The sequence below is a fragment of the Pristiophorus japonicus genome, chromosome 7 (assembly GCF_044704955.1).
Source record: "Pristiophorus japonicus isolate sPriJap1 chromosome 7, sPriJap1.hap1, whole genome shotgun sequence".
NCBI classification, from domain to species: Eukaryota; Metazoa; Chordata; class Chondrichthyes; family Pristiophoridae; genus Pristiophorus; species Pristiophorus japonicus.
In genome coordinates, this window is record NC_091983.1 from 185,466,451 (window position 1) to 185,479,567 (window position 13,117).

The following is a 13,117-nucleotide window of genomic DNA, read 5'->3' on the forward strand; positions in this document are numbered from 1 at the left end:
AGCATGGACCTTGGGGTCCTAGAACTCAGAGTCTGCTGAGGGGGGCCAATCAAGCAGCACCATGCTGGTGCTGCGGAGGAAGCCATGGGGCTCACTGGTTCAGGTTTGCCGAGTATACGTGCAATACCTGCCATCTGAAAGGCCACCTTCAGCATATGTGTAAAAGGAATTGGACTCACCATATGGCTGAGGAGATGGTGGATGATCCACTGTTCAGCGAGGAGCAGGCAGAAGAAGATGAGGTGTTGGGACTGTATACGTGTACCGACCATTCGCCCCCAGTGATAATGGAAGTAAAAATCAACGGAGTCCCAGTGAGTATGGCAGTGGATATGGGATTGGGTCCATCGTTGATGAGTCAGAGATCTTTTGAGAAACTGTGGGGTAACCCGGCTGCACGACCCAAGCTGATCCCGGACACGGCAAAGCTGCGTACCTATACTGTCATGTATCTCACATTACTGTATATAACTGTATCTTACCATGCTATACATGACTGTAACTGGATATGACCTCTAACAATAAGCATACCTTACCACCAGGGGTGCACTTACAGGAGACACTCCATACCTGTCTCACTGAGATATATAAAGGGAGGTCTGAGGTAAGTGTAGCACTGGAGAGCTGTGAATTAAAGGTGCAGGTCCTGAGTGACCTTGACTTCAGCATGTGTGTCATGTAAGTCAGTACATTCGAGTCAGGACTTAACATATACCAAGGAACTGATACCTGTTCTCAGCAGAGCGGATGTGCAGGTATCTCACGGGGGCGAGACACACGGTTTACCTTTGTGGGTCATTACAGGCGATGGGCCGACGCTACTTGGCAGAAGATGGATGGGAAAGGTCCGTGGGAGCTGGGAAGACTTAATTCCTCCACAGACTGCTGCTCCCCGGGTTCCCAAAGAGCAGCACCGACCGAGCTGGAGCTGCAGCCTAAACCCACACAGAGGTGACAGCAGCCCAGAACTCCTGACCCCAAGTAATTCTGCAGCCTCAGCCTCCACAGACGAGCAGACCCTGGAAGAACAAGTTTGCAGGTGCGGGCTGATTGCTGGGGTGCGGGCTGGCGGGGCGCTGCAGGCGATGAGCGGGAGGTCCATCGAATGCCGGCGGATCCGGGGGGCCCACGCAGAGGAAAAACTGGGCGGCGGTAGCGGCTGTGATGGTGGCGGCCATGGCGGCCACAGGAGGGGCGGCCACGGCGGACGCAGGAAAGGCGGCAAGTGCGGAGACAGCGGTGGGAGCGGAGGCTGCGGCGGCGGCTGGAGTGACTCGGGAGAACGTGAGCCAGAGCGGCGGATGCGACAGCAAGTACGGTGGGACTCACAGGGACTGTGACTGATCGAGTCCAGGGAGCCACTTCTGCAAAGATGGGTTGTTCTGGGCTTTTTTTTTCCCCTTCCTTTCTTCCTTTTCCCTTCTGTTCTTTCTTTGCCAGCGAGCTCAAGATGGTGGTGAGCCTCGTGGCAACGGAGCTCTGCAGACAAAGGCCAGCAGAACACCTAAGGTGGTGGTGTCCAAGGGAAGCCACGTGGGAGCCACAAGATGGCGTCTTCAAAGGGAAATGCACCCGGGAGTCTTAAAAATCTTACACCGTTGGCGGTCCCCACATAAAGGCTTTTGTAAAGCAAGAGCGAGTCTAAATGAGCTATGTGAATGTAGGATGATGGATTTATGAAAAGAATTAATATTTTAAAGCTGAATGGTTACTGTGTTTAAAATAATGGATATGAATTACGAATTACAATAAGAGTCAATATTTCAATGCTGAATGGTCACTGTGTTTAAAATTATGGAAATGAATTACGAAAAGAGTTAATACCACGAGTTTCTAGTAAAAGGGATATGGATCCATGTCTAACATGACCAATGGGCTAATGCGATTTTCGATTTCGGGGATTCATGCAATGGTTCAGCAGCTGCTAAGGCGACTATTTCATGAGAACAGAGGCAATGAGCACCAGTTGTGATACCCTGTCTCAGCGCAGCTCATTACCTCGGGCAAAAAGGGGCTATGTACCGCCACGATACCTCACCCAGTGGAGCTGGGATTAAATAACTGTTTCGTGGACCTGCAACCTTTTGACACAACATCTGTACCATATATTATATGTACCATACAAATGTACCGTCTATGTATACCTGCTTTCTGTTGGAGGTTATGCTCGTGTACCTTATCACGCATGTAAGGACTGCAAATAACACATGCTTGCACCGGGTCCTCCACATGGGGGAGAAGAGGGAAATGGATAGTCATGGACTCACACTCACAAATCAACCAGGACGAACAAGGCCGAGGTCACCGGCAATGGCTTTTGGAACTGCGGGGGCAGTGAGATGTTATGTATTGTCCAGGTACATTAAATGTATAAGTACAATGGTGCGCCACAGAGGGCGCTGTGGTGGGAGATCTGAAAGTACCTGCAAGACAGAGTATAAAAGGCTCCCCACCACACCTGAGAGGCACTCTGGAGTTACACAATTATGCACTGAGGTCACAGCAGTTATATCAACACGAGACCGTGTGGAGTCAGTGATTTGTGTGCTACATACATCACAGGCAGTACTTGTAACCTCCCTGGGCAGTGGGTAGGGGCCCAATGTAATAGATTTGGATCAACTGCCAGGGTCCCTCTACCCTCCTGATATATCCCATAGACACCTTTCTTTTCTGGGGGTTCGGGGTTGTTGGCCGCGCACACCAGACAGCTAGTACAGAACTCGCGGATGTCCTGCCTGAGTGCCGGCCACCACCCTGCCTGTTCCACTCGTTGCCAAGTGGTCTCAGGTCCGGGGTGTCCTGCTCCTGGACCCTCGTGAATCAGCTGGAGGAATTCTCTCCGGTGTTGTTGCGATACTACCCATTGCTCCCCACTGAACAGCATGCCTTCTTTAAAGGCAATTGCTGCCGTGCCGTATGGGCCGTCTATTCTTTCCCCTTTAGCTAGCGTGTTCAGGACAGTTTTGAGGACGGGGTCTTGGATCTGAACCGTTTTTTAGGTCCGGGAGCAAAGCTATCCCTGCCTTCCCTTCCATCCCAATCCTGCCCCTGACTGTTCCTATGGGTCCTGGATTGTACGGATCCCAGAACTTGCCCGTGCAGGCACCCTGCTTGGCTAACATGTCAGCCTGCTGGTTTCCCTCGCTACAGGGTTCTGTGGTGGAATGTGCCTTCACCTTATGTATGTAGATATTCCCTTCCTCCCCTATGGCTTTCATGATCTTTTACAGTAGGGGCTTAATTGCCAGGGGTCTCCCGTCTGCGGATGTATATCCACGGCAGGACCAGATAGCCAGGTACTCCGTATACGAATCGCATGTGAACATACTGTCCGAGCAAATCGTGTATGGGTAGAGAATTCTTCGGGGTGTGTGACTACATACACCACCCCAGACAGTTCAGCGTGCTGGGCGCACATAGTACTGGGGAGTTTAATCGCCAGGGCAATACCTGCCTCGAGGTCATAAACTCCGCAGCCTGTGAGTCGTTCACCCGCAGATACCGTGCTTGAACTGTCCACGTCGATCTCTCGGCCTGTGGGGTGTAACCCAGCCCGAAAGCATATGTCAATTTCCCATACCCCCTTCGACAGAACACCGATGGGCTGTCCCTGGATAAATCATGTTGGCTGCGAGTCTTGGCTCGCAGAGACCCTTTACCCTTAGGTCCATTTGAGAGAGGAGCAGGGTGCAGCGAGCAATGCGGGCACTGCTCACTGTCCCATCCTTGATTCTCCCATCCAGGAGCATTTGGGTGGGCATATGGTAGGCAAGGCGTGTGATAGAGGACTCCCCTGTGAAGATCAGTGATCTTTTCACAGCCCAGTGAGTGGCTAGGAGGTGCCGTTCACAGATGGAGTATCCCTTCTCCACGTCCGTGAGTATCCTGGAGAAGTAGATCACTGTTCTCAGCCGGCCGTGCCGCTCTTGGAGCAGTACTGCGCTCAGGCTGTCCCCACTGGCTGCTACCTCCAGGAAAAACTCTTTACCGCCATCGATGGCCCCTAGAGCTGGCGCGGTCTGCAGGTCTTTCTTGAGTTGGATAAATGCTGCCTCGCAACCTTTGTCCCATTCCCACTCCACTCCCTTGTGTAGGAGTCAGAGCAGAGGGGCTGCGGTGGCTGCATAATCCTCAATGAAATCTCTGCAGTACCCGGTTAGCCCTAGAAAAGATCTTACTCCTGTTACTGTGTTGGGGGCTGGTAACTTCTGCACTGCTTCCCTTCTAGTTTTGTCAATGGCTCTTTCCCCAACATGCACAGCCAGTCCCAGGAATTTTATTTCCTTCAGGCCGATCTGTGCCTTCTTGGGGTTTACTTTAAATCCCTTTTCTTTCAGCAACTCCAGCAGTTCAGCCAGCAGTGGGCCATTCTCCTCCCCCTCATCGGGGAATAGGAGCAGGTCATCTACATACTGTACTAGCTGCTGGGGTCTGCTGAAGTTCTTTAAACAGTTGGCCATACACTGATGGAAAATACTGGGGCTGTTGTGGAAGCCCAGAGGGAGACAGTTCCAAGTATATTGCTGCCCTTTAAAGGTAAAAGCAAACTTGTACTGAACATCCCTTCTTAAAGATATGGACCAGAACCCATTGGAAATATCCAGCACCGTGAGGGTGGTCGCGGAGGCTGGGATACTTCCAATGTGTTCGGCGACAGCAGCAACAGTGGGTGCACGGGCGGGGATGTTACGGTTGAGTATTCGATAGTCCACCGTGGCTCTCCAGGAGTTGTCTGGTTTCTTAACTGGCCACAATGGAGAGTTCACATGGGTAGCTATCGGTCTCAATACCCTCTGTTTAACCAGTGAACCCAAGGCTGTTTCTATATCAGCCTCCGCCTCCCTGGGAATGTTGTACTGTTTCTGTGGTCGGCTCATGAGGCCCCCATCTATGCTAGCCTCGACCCGTTTATTCTCCCACAGTCGTGTTTGTGAGTGGCAAAAGCTGCAAGGTTGTTCCTCACATATTCTTGGTATTCTACAGGGGTGTGACTGACCAGTGATTCAAGGTCGTAACCCTCCTTTGGTTTCATGGTGCACACCGTCCCTTTTCCCTGTTTTCCTGGGATAATCATCACCTCACTCTCCTGTCCCGTGCAGACTGACCCCCCAAAGACAGTGGTTTCTTAAATCCACTAGGATCCCGTGGCCCAGGATGAAGTCAGCCCCCAGGATCCTTCTCCCTTCCTGCTCCCACTTCATCAGGACACAAGTCCACTTAGTGTGGAGTGTACCTAAATGAATGGAGAGCGGAACGGAGAATGAGCCAGTCTGTTCAGTGCCTGTGAAACCCACCAAGCTGTAGGGGACCCCATTAGACAGAGGTGAGGCAGCGGGGTTAGCTGCATAGACATGGGTGCTTGAGGCACCGGTGTCCAGCAGGTAAGTCCCTTTCACCTTTTCCACCGCCACCTGTACGGTCGGTCTCCCCCACGCATCGTACTCGAGGGCACACAGGTGGACAGGCTGTGCCTGTCCTAGTCACGGGTTTTGGTTGGGAGGGGGCAGATGGGATTTCAGTATCGGTGGCGGTGGCTATCTTCCCAGGGCCATCGACCATGGCTCGGGGTGCAGTTAAAAAGGCATAAAACGAGTAGGAAGGGGCTGGCTTATCTGTCTCAGTCTTTTGGGCAGGAGCTGGAGAATTCTTTCCTACGCTATTCTTCCATGGATTTTTACAATCCCTTCTCCAGTGCCCACTATTTCCCCACCAGAAGCAGGTACATTTTGTATCGGAAGGGTTTCCCCGCCCTCGTGGCTCTAATCCCTCTTGTCTAGGCTCGGTCGGATTTCGTGAACCCTCCCCTTTTGTGGGTGCTCTTCTGTCCCTCTGCCGTTTCTGTAAGCTAAGGTCAGTTGCCTAAGCACTCCCTGTTCTGTGGCTTGGGGATCTCTGGGGTCGAACCAGGCCTCAGCCTTGGTTCTTATTCTGGATAAACTGTTAGCTACTAGGCTTCGGAGCCAGTGGGCTAACTCGTCCGGGCTTAAGTGATCCCTGTCTATGTCTCCACTACACGCGCTTTTGTACACAGGCCACAGTCGGCCTGCGAAAGCCTGTGGGGTTTCTCTTGTGAGCTGCACCGTTTTCTCTACTCTGGAGAAGGGACTCCTGTCATTGCACCCATAGCTTCTAGAATTTTCCTTTGGATGGCAGCAAGTGTTTTCAGTCCCCTTTTGCTCTCAGTAGAGAGGAACTGGTACAGTTTGCTGTCTAGGGATAGGAGAAGCATCTTTGCCATTTCTGCATCATCGCACCCATTAATATCCCCTGCCTGTTCCACCTCCATAAAGTGAACCGAGGGGTCTCCCTTTGGAATTTACTTTCCCAGCTGGCTTATCATAGCCCTAAGCTGGTAGGGAGTGTGGGGGACCACAAACTGACTTTCCAGGGCCCTGGACCCCCGACAAGGGTGGGCGGGCTAAACTTCTGTTGCCGGACCGGGCACATTGGCCCTGGTTCTGGCTCTCCCTGTTCTGGCTTGTCTCCCTCTCCTCCCTGCGGCCAAGCCGAGCTGAAACTCGGTGCCACAGGTGGTGATGGTTCACTATCCCTGTCCGCCCCACAACTGATTTGCCCTTCCTGCTGCTGAACCGGTGTAGTCACTGGTGCCACAGGTAGTGGCCAGGTAGTTTCTTCCTTCTCTTCCAGGTTTTCCTGGGGCGTACTTGAGCTTATTAGGCATACCATGCCTTTTGCCTTGGACAGAGCAAGGTTTAAACTTTTAATTTGTTGCTGGCAGGGACCGTGGTCTCCCGATTCAAACCCATTAGTGCTAGCTACTTTATACGCTGCCTGCACATCTTTTAATCTTTCCTGGAGCTCTTTTACTTGTAGGGTGAGGTGAGTACTTTCCTCTCTCAGTGACTTTTCATTACTTTTGGCCTCCATAACCTGACATTGAAAATAGTCCTGACTGTTTTTAAATCTTTCCATTATTTGGGTCCTTTCCTGTTTTAGCTTACGGAGTTCTCCCGATAATCTTTCTTCTGACATAATCCTTTCCTGATAGTTCTCTGTGCTTTCCCATAACTCTGCCTGTAATGTTTCATTCATTCTATCTAGGAGTTGGACCTGCGCTGTCGTCAGACCAACCAAATTGCTTTCTTTACTGCTTCTTTGTGATCTTTGCTTGCTGTCCACTGGGCTGCAGCATCAGCTGGACGCTCGGCGCGCAATAGACTAAGCACCCATTCCTTAGTTACATTCACTTTCTTATACACATAGGAAGAAAACCTCTCTTCCATTTTGGTTCTTTGGTTCTCTACATCACACTCCTTGTACCAGAGTCCTTCTGCGGTCGCCATTTTGTAACAGGGGGTGGTCTCTATGAGGGGATCAGGTTCTCTTCTGACCAACTTGAGTAGTTCGAATTGCTCCCTCTCCCTTGGGTTCTGTACTCTGGATTTATTTGGGGGGTGTGACAAAAGTGCAAAGGACACTGATTTGATGCAAAAGAACTTTGTTTTTATTACAGTCAAAGTAATACAGGCTTATTCTCTTGTAAGAAAATATAAGGCCAAACTTACAATCACTCTAATAAAAGACAATACAAGGAAAGGTATAAGGTCAAACTTATAATCACTCTAATAAAGAACCATACACTACACATTCAAAGGGGGTGACAGTAAAATTATACCTCCAACCTCCCAATACCTAATTCTAGCTAGGTTGGACTCCAGGGCATGCAGGGACTATGCTTACCAATCCTTTTGACAGTTAATGGTAGATCGCAGTTGGTTTTCCCTTGATACCACATTGACTGTGGTCGGTCGCTGCCGCGATAATGATGTTCTTCCTTCCTTCAGGACTTCAGGACTTCGAGGCTGGAGAAGTTAGTTTACAACTGTCATGCTAGTTTCTTTCCTTGTCTTGATGACACAGCGTAGTGTGGTACTAATCTGTCAGTCAAAGTGTCATCTGAGGTAGTAGCAGCCTTGTAACTACCTAGCAACCCGGTGTAGTGTGGCAATGCTCTGTTGAAACAGGGGTCAGTTATACGATTTTAGTGTTCTAATCTTGGCACCAAATCTGTTCAAAATCCTTTGTATAATTTTGGCGGGCTTGGTTCTTCTTTGTAATATTTTGGTGGCTCGTTAACAGTTGATTTGTTTTGGGTGAGTTGATGTTCGAAAACTGTTTCCTGATGGAAAATATTAGGTTGGTAATTGCAATGTCCTTTTGTGCTTAGTCTTTCACATACAGGCTGGATTGGGTCTCTTTGTGATGTATATGCTGAAATGGTTGTCCAGACACATGTTGATGGGTTGCTACCTCTGGGTGATTTTGTGATGTTAATGTCTCTTGTGGGGGAAGGATTTTCGAATACTCATCCTTCCAGACAGGTTAACTTAGTCCTCACACCCAAGTAGCTTCACTTAATTAGACTGTCTCCTGCTAGTTCCGTAGGTCCGCCCACAGCCTTGAGTTTGTCTTTTAAAATCCAAAATTCTATTAAAGTTCGTAGTTTCTTCCATAAGCAGTTTAGAGTTCCAAACTTTTTGGTAGATAGAGCCAAATTAAATTTCCTTTCGAATGAGCCCAAACACTTGGGGGGTTTCTTGTGAATTTTGCATCTCTTCAGTGGCTGGTCATGCCCCCTTTTGGAGAGAAAAAACGAAACTAGAAAAAACCTAACTAACTGACTTACCCTTGAGCAAGTTAAATGGGGAAATTTGTGATTTTTAAGTTACTCCAAAAAAAGCTACTTACTCCAAAAAAAAGGGGCAACTTCTGGGGAAATTTGAGCCCTATGATTCTGTGATTCCAGAACCCTTTCAGGCAGTGTGTTCCAGACCACCACTACCCTCTGGATGAAAAAAGTTCGAAACTCCCCTCTAATCTTTCTACCAATTACTTTGAATCTAAACCACATGGTGATTGACCTCTCTGCTAGATGAAATAGGTCCTTCCAATCCACGCTATCTTGGCTCCTCATAATTGTATACATCTTGATCAAGCCTCCCCTCAGCCTCCTCTCTTCCAAAGAAAACAACCCCAGCCTATCCAATCTTCCCTTATAGCTAAAATTCTCCAGTCCTGGCAACATCTTCGTAAATCTCCTTTGTGCCCTCTTTAGTGCAATCACATCTTTCCTGTAATGTGATGACCAGAACTGTACATAATACTCTAATTGTGGCCTAACTAGTGTTTTATACAGTTTAAGCATAACCTCCCTGCTCTTATATTACATGCCTCAGCTAATAAAGGAATGTGTCCTGTATGGTATCGGAACCACCTTATCTACCTGTGGACCTCCAAGGTCCCTCTGTTCCTCTACACTTCTTAGTATCTTACCATTTAATGTGTATTCACTTGCCTTGTTAGCCCTCACCAAATACCAGATTTAGCAGACTTATACGTCCCTCTGAGTCAAGCAAAGCTCACGGTCTTCTTCCTTGCTTCTTGGTCTGGTTTTGTCGAAGGATGCTTCCTGCTTTGCCGCGTGGTCATCAATAGAGAGTGAGCAGTCTTTGGGTTCCTTTTTTATATATCTTTTAAGTCCATTGTCTCTAGCATAAGTTGGTAAAACCCCAGGATTGGGTCTTAGTTTCATGACAGTTCTGTAATTGACTTTCCTTACTCATGTGCCTGCTTGTAAAAGCTCATGCCATTTCTTATTAATACTTTTCGTTTTTGTATTAACAGTTTTTAATGGTTCTGCTAGTTTGGTGAGTTTTGATGGGTTTGTTTACGCTGAAAATCGTGCTATATTTTGTTACATTTCGTGCCGTTGCCTTAAGCACCGCCCACCCAGAGGAGACTTGAACTTAATGTCTTTTCACTGTTAAGATCCATTTTGTATCCATTTTTTGTTCATAAGTTTCCTTTAATGGGAGCTCTTGAGTTGAAATTGCAGCCCATCTGTGTCGATCACTCCGTGCTGCTTTCCAACATGAGCTCTCAGGCCTCCCAATCCTGCAGCCACGCGTGGTCCCAAAAAGGGCACCCCCAATATAATCTGCACTTTTGACATTTATACATACATACCAAATTCATCTCTATTACATACATCCCATATCACTAGTCTCGAGTCCATTACACATCATAATTCTATCATTAACATGCACTTTTATCCTTACTGACAGAAGGAAGCTCAGACAGGAGCATAAATGCCGGCATGGACTCGTTGGGCCAAATAGCCTATTTCTGTGTTATATAGCCTATGTAAAACCCCACTGAAAACAGCTTTCCAGTCAAAAAACATTCATCGACCAATATCCTTTGCTTTCTGCCACTGAGCCTTTTTTGGAACCAAATATTCACTTTCACTTGGATCCCATGGGTGTTTACCTTTCTCACCAGTCTGACATGTGGGACCTTGTCAAAAGCCTTGCTAAAATCTATGTAGACAATACCAATTTGCCTGGCTTGCGCTTCCCATTAGCGTCTGCGGGGGGGAGAGAGGGGGTTGGGCCCAAATGGGGCGCTGTCTGTGGTGGATCCGTTGGTCAGGATCACGGCCTGCGTGTCGTCGTGGAGCAGGCAGAGGATGGTGACAAACTTTTGGGGGAAGCCAAAATGAAGGAGGATGCTCCTTAATCCCTAGCAGTTAACAGTGCCAAAGGCCTTTGTGAGGTCAAAAAAGGTAATGTACAAGGGTTGGTGCTGTTCCCTGCATTTCTCTTGCAGTCGTCGTGCCATGAAGATCATGTCTGTTGTACCCCGTAGCTGATGGAATCCGCACTGTGACTCCGCGAGGAGCTCCTCAGCCACAGGAAGGAGACAGTTGAGGAGGATTCTAGCGATGACTTTCCCAGTGGCCGACAACAGGGAGATTCCTCTGTGGTTGCTGCAGTCGGACTTGTCCCATTTTTAAAAAATGGTCACGATTATGGCATCTCTGAGATCTCCAGGCACGCACTCCTCCTTCCAGATGAGAGAGATGCGGTCATGCATTCATTGGGTGGGCCACATTGTCCACATGCCCGACACAAGACTCCCAAAGCAAGCGCTCTGCTCGGAACTCCTCCATGGCAAGCGAGCCCCAGGTGGGCAGTGGAAACATTTCAAGGACACCTTCAAAGCCTCCTTGAAAAAGTACAACATCCCCACTGGGACCTGGAAATCCCTAGCCCAAGACCGTCCAAAGTGAAGGAAGATCATCCGGGGGAGCGCTGAGCACCTCGAGTCTTGTCGCCGAGAGCATGCAGAAAGCAAGTGCAGATAGCCGAAGAAGCGTGCGGCAAACTAGACTCCCCACCCACCCCTTTCTTCAACCACTGTCTGCCCCACCTGTGACAGGGACTGTAATTCCTGTATTGAACTGTACAGCCACCTGAGAACTCACTTTTAGAGTGGAAGCAAGTCTCGATTTCGAGGGACTGCCTATGATGATGATGATGATATGCACATAGTGCAGGTCCCGTGGCCCAACAGAAACAGCATGAAGATTCATTCAACCCATCAATGGCCCTTCCCTTTAAGTGAGGGAAGGAGCCTGCGTAGATGGCAGCAGTGCACTGAACATTGCTCAGTGCTCTGCCACTACCGCCCTTCTCACTCACTTTAGTGCTCTAAGTGAAGAGGTGGCGCTTGATTTAGCGTTCCACTTCCCTCTTGGAGCACTACAGCACAAGTTCCCGGGAGCAGCAAATCTTTTTGTCTTGCGATACTTTTGCACTCCTTCGAAAGTTAGCGCCCCAAACTGGATGCTACGCAATTTCTAGCCCTAAGTTTATGTCATGTTATGAATCGTGAGATTGGGTTGATTCCAGATATGAGGGGATTGACTTATCCGGAAAGGTTGTGTAGATTGGGCCTCTACTCATTGGAATTCAGAAGAATGAGAGGTGATCTTATCGAAACATATAAGATTATGAGGGGACTTGACAAGGTGGATGCAGAGAGGATGTTTCCACTGATGGGGGAGACTAGAACTAGAGGGCATGATCTTAGAATAAGGGGCCGCCCATTTAAAACAGAGATGAGGAGGAATTTCTTCTCTCAGAGGGTTGTAAATCTGTGGAATTTGTTGCCTCAGAGAGCTGTGGAAGCAGGGACATTGAATAAATTTAAGCCAGAAATAGACAGTTTCTTAAACGATAAGGGGATAAGGGGTTATGGGGAGCAGGCAGGGAAGTGGAGATGAATCCATGATCAGATCAGCCATGATCTTATTGAATAGCGGAGCAGGCTTGAGGGGCTGTATGGCTTACTCCTGTTCCTATTTCTTATGTTCTTATGTTCTTATGTTCTGATAAAAAGGAAGGGAACTATAAATAAAATATTTATTATCTGCAAATGACCATTATATTTTCTCATTATGTTACAGCTGTTCAACACTATGAAAAAACACCACAATGCATTATTAATCACTTCATAATTTTATCTGAACTGCAGCTTGTCGTGGCTTTTACATGATTAATTAACCAAATCATTTTTTTAAATAAAGCATTAAATGGACTGTCGCGTGATAATCACACAAAGCAAAACCTGCAAGCACTACATTGCTACATTGTTCAGTCAGATTAAATTGCAAGTACATTCCAACCCCAGTGTTTGTCTTTTGTCTGTGTGTTAATGACAGTTTAAGTCAATGGCGTTAATGACAGTGGAACATAGGAGTGATTGTTATTGTAGTTGCTTTTCTCCTCATTTTTATTTCTATTTCCCTTGTAAATGACTTTCCTAATGCATTGTGGGGTTTTGACTGAGCTAGTTAAAGAGTAATATGTATGTTGTAAAGAAAAATATATCCTACTTTTTTATTTGAATGTTAAAATATTTATTATTTGATTTAAAATCATGTATCAAACCTGAATACATTGATGTGTAACTCTAATTGCCAATAAACATCAAGAAGCAGAGAGTTAACACAGCAGTTCTCACAAAGGCTCTGCATCTGAAATATTAATCTATTATTTTCTCTTGCCAGATGCTCATGGGCCTACTGTGTATTTTCAGCATTTTCTTTCTTTAATCACACACAGTATGATGGGGAATGAATTAAAGGTCATTTTTTTTCAAGCATTGGACTAACAGCTTATTAAACCTTTCTTTCAATTGGATATACACAGACATCTTTGAATGCAGCAAAGTGCCATGATTGTAACGGTAATCGAGGAAGATTAAGAAAGAAAGAAGAAAGAATTGTATTTATATCACACCCTTCATG